A 4,045-nucleotide genomic window follows, 5' to 3' on the forward strand; every position below is an offset into this window, starting at 1 on the left:
TTTGAGACGGCAATGCGATAACGATAATATTTTCTATTAATTATATGCCTAGCTAATATATTTTACAGCCCGGCATTTCACCGAATTGTTCCTTCGACATCCGTATCGATCAATAGATATTAAGTTCAACAAAGTTTTGTAAGTACAAAAATATTATTATAAGTAGTAAACTAAATACAATTTTCGACCAAAAAATCCAAGTATCAATAAATCTAAATGACATTAAAGTTATATGCAAATCATAACAGATAACATAATTTTTAACACACTTATATTAATTTCACATGTATGTTTGTTTGTTGTAAGTTTGTAACCTTCCACGCGACACGTATTATTATTCTTGCGTATCCAGTCGTCTATGGTCTTGAGACTAGACTGTCGAAACGCATTCACCCCACCCCGCTCACCATACGCTAGCAACTCTATTCCTGTATAATTTTAATTTTCGCTTTCATACCCGTACATGCGTGCTTATCATCAATATTATATATATATTATTTTAACATTTAAAGATTCAAATTTTTTTGAGTTAATATACATGTATAATACATAAAGGATTACAAATACAGGTAGCTAATTGGTTTTTTATGACGATATTAGCAAGCATATAGCCTTTATTATCAATGGTAAGACACATAGTCGTGAGTTTATAAACACACTAACTGGCAATATAGAAATTATACCAATTGCTAGTGATAATTGACAATAAACTCCGTGACTGTAACAAAGATGTCATAAAAAACTAAAAAGTGAAAAATAAATATAGTTTTAAAATACTGAAAAACACGCTTTTAAAGAATATCGAACTAAAAAGTTAAAAATAAGCTTAAAACAATAATGAACGAAAAATACTAGTATTATTGTTTTAAGCTTATTTTTAACTTTTTAGTTCGATATTCTTTAAAAGCGTGTTTTTCAGTTTTATTAAACTATATTTTTAACAAAAATTATTCATTTTACAATTTTGCGCCCGTTTTATAAACATTATATAAATAATTCATTTATGATAGTTATAAAGGATTTTAAGGGCTATCAATGCACGATTAGGCTAAAATAATTAAAATTTTTCGAAAAGGGGTTAATAATAAATTTAAAGAGTACAGTGGTGTAGTGTCCGGGGTCGAGCTGTTTATTTATATTTTAAAACATTAAAATGTTTAGTAAGAAAAAACAACTATATGAATGGCTTAGTGCAAATAAAAGTTCAGTATTCAATATAAGAAATTCACTATGAATTTATATTAACTTAAAGTGAAACTTATTGTGTATAAATTTGGAAAGTAAAAACTCAATTTTTTATTGAGATTGTATTTAAAATGTGATAAAGCTTTTATTTTATAACTTAAATACTATGATATTGAAGATTATTATGCTAAATTAAAATACATGGCTAGGCATAAACGAGTTTATAAGTTAAAGTTAAATTATATTTTTTAATTTAACGCAGATAATTAGACTTTACGTTTACTTGATTTTAACTTAATTTATATTTCGTTTCTTTTACGACTAATTTGTCTATAATACCTCCTCAAAATAAAATTCTAAATATTTTAAAATATTATTTTTATTAAAATTAGTGATGGGCATAATCGAGATATATAATCGAGATATCTCGATTATTTTCATAATCGAGATATTTCGATTATTGAAATCATATCTATTATATAATCGAGATATTCTGATTTTTTAAATAATATTGATTATTCTATAATCGAGTGATTATTTCTAATGATTTCTCGTTTATTATAAAAACAATGATTTCTTGATCTTGAAATGTATATAATCGAATAAAAGTTATTTCGAATGATGTCCATGAAACGATGAAACGAGAGAATACTATTTTTAAGTTTTTATTTAGCATAAATTATAGTCGAATTATTATTAAATTGTTGACTTCGAGTCTTCTTATTTTCAACTCGTTCAATCGCTACTCATGGCAACACCTTATCTGTCACATTTTTGGGAAGTATGTGACGATTAGAACAAAGTTTTGTCCTGAACTGGCTAAACTACTGAGTTCTGATTCTCTCACTAGTTGTGAATTTATGAAAAATCAATTAGGTGTGGAATTAGGTGTTTTAATTATGATGGTCAAGCAGGCTATTGCTACCTTATCTTATGTTTTTATTTTTAAATTTGTTATCGGTTTTTTTAAAATATAGGTAATAATTATTAAATAATAAAAATAACAACTTGTCTTTTATTTAAAGCACTTATTAATAATGCATTATTAATATATTATTGTTATTATTATTCCTAAATTATAGTTTAATATAATAATTATAAATAAACACCAACAAATAAAAAAAGCAAAATTAAATTAATAATTATTTACTATAGGTATATTTATTCATATTTCGAATAATTTTTCGATTCTCTCGATAAATAATAATAGTTGATTATTCTTATCATACGAGCAGACGATTTTAACTTCGAGTGATTTTTCGAGAGATTCACTCGATTATGAAAATCTCTCGATTACTAATCATTCGATTATCGAAATCATTCGATTATGCCCATCACTAATAAAAATTAGTTCAAAAATATTTGTCTTATTCAAGGAATAATATATAACATCATTTCACGGTTTTTCGTTGCTTTATGTCAATTTTATTGATAAACAACTTCTGCGAAATCGCGATCTCAGACAAGTTGAACCTTGTCTTTTCTCGGAAATAAATTCGTATATTAATAGATATCTACCGACATCATCGTTTACAGTAAACGTTCAATAAATAACCAGTCTACTATTATAAATATGTTTTTGATAATCAATTCTCTTTACATAGTCTCTATTAGGGTTTAATATTTTATTTTTAAAATTTTAGTTATTCTTCAGACCAATCAGAAAAGTTTTACCCGTACCGACTTAGGATTGAAAATCAATAAAAAGAGGTAGTTTTTAGCAATACCTCTTTTAATCGATTTTTTTTATCGAGTTTTTAGCAATTAACTCGTAAATTAGCGCTCTCATAACAAAAATTATTGAAACTAAATTGTAGATCGAATTGTTTTGTATAAATTAAGTTCTAATCGTTTTTCTTTAAAATCTATTTAGTTCACCAAAAAATTATTAAAAAATGTAATATTTAGTAAAATTATGAAAATTGAAATTTATTATGTTAAAACGGTAAATCAGGGGAGTCGTGGTGTGGCGGACCTGGAAGGCTCTCCTGAGGGAATTTAATATTTATTTGTTCTTCGGATTACCGTCTGGACTTCCAATTGAGCTATTCGCACAGAGCACTTCAAATGTGTATGGGAGGTAGTGATTATGTATAAAGAAATGAATATAACACTTTCGAAATAATGCTGGTTATAAATATTAAAATGTATTATAAGATAAACATTAAGTTACAAAAGAAAAGTAAAAATTAATATAAATGTATATATATATATACAAAGTAAACTTTCATAATAACAATGCAAGTATAAGAATATGCTTTACAGTTATAGTGTTTATTCTGTATTGGTAGACAATAGACTGACTAACGCTAGAAAATATTGATATAGCCAAAATAAAGGGGATTTCCACAGGCGGATAAATTATTTTATTAAGTAGTGGTAACACAACAGTGGCATACTTGGCTCAAGTATAGATGATATCTAACACTGATTAAAATTCCCATCATATTTAATTCGATAGGATATTTTATAAGCTTTAATTTGGTGTATAATTATTGCCTGGACTCGTCTCGGAACTTTGTCAAAAGTACAAAAAACCGTACTCAGGTCGGAGAATATATGATGTTATTACCGCAGATATTGCCCAGCAATTTCTTTTAAACGGGTTACTTGGAAACTCGAGTACCATTTTTGACTAATGCCATTCGATAGGATATTTTATAAGCTTTAATTTGGTGTATAATTATTGCCTGGACTCGTCTCGGAACTTTGTCAAAAGTACAAAAAAGCGTTCACAGGTCGGAGAATATGTAGTGTTATTACCGCAGATATTGCTCAGCAATTTCTCTTTTACGTGTTACTTGGAAACTCGAGTACCATTTTTGACTAATGCCATTCGATAGGATATTTTATAAGCTTT

The 4,045-nt window shown here is 26.8% G+C and overlaps 1 long non-coding RNA gene across 1 annotated transcript in view; it reads left to right on the forward strand.

The window, feature by feature from the left end:
- Window positions 1–3,071: 3,071 nt before the first annotated feature.
- Window positions 3,072–4,045, forward strand: part of LOC126908372 (uncharacterized) — a 5,788-nt gene continuing 4,814 nt past the window's right edge. Inside the window, exons 1-2 of the long non-coding RNA XR_007704759.1 lie at window positions 3,072–3,732; window positions 3,924–3,981. This is a non-coding gene — a long non-coding RNA (uncharacterized LOC126908372). The remainder of the gene's footprint in view (window positions 3,733–3,923; window positions 3,982–4,045) is intronic.

This window comes from Daktulosphaira vitifoliae, unplaced genomic scaffold, assembly GCF_025091365.1.
Source record: "Daktulosphaira vitifoliae isolate Bord-2020 unplaced genomic scaffold, ASM2509136v1 Scaffold_5, whole genome shotgun sequence".
NCBI lineage: Eukaryota > Metazoa > Arthropoda > Insecta > Hemiptera > Phylloxeridae > Daktulosphaira > Daktulosphaira vitifoliae.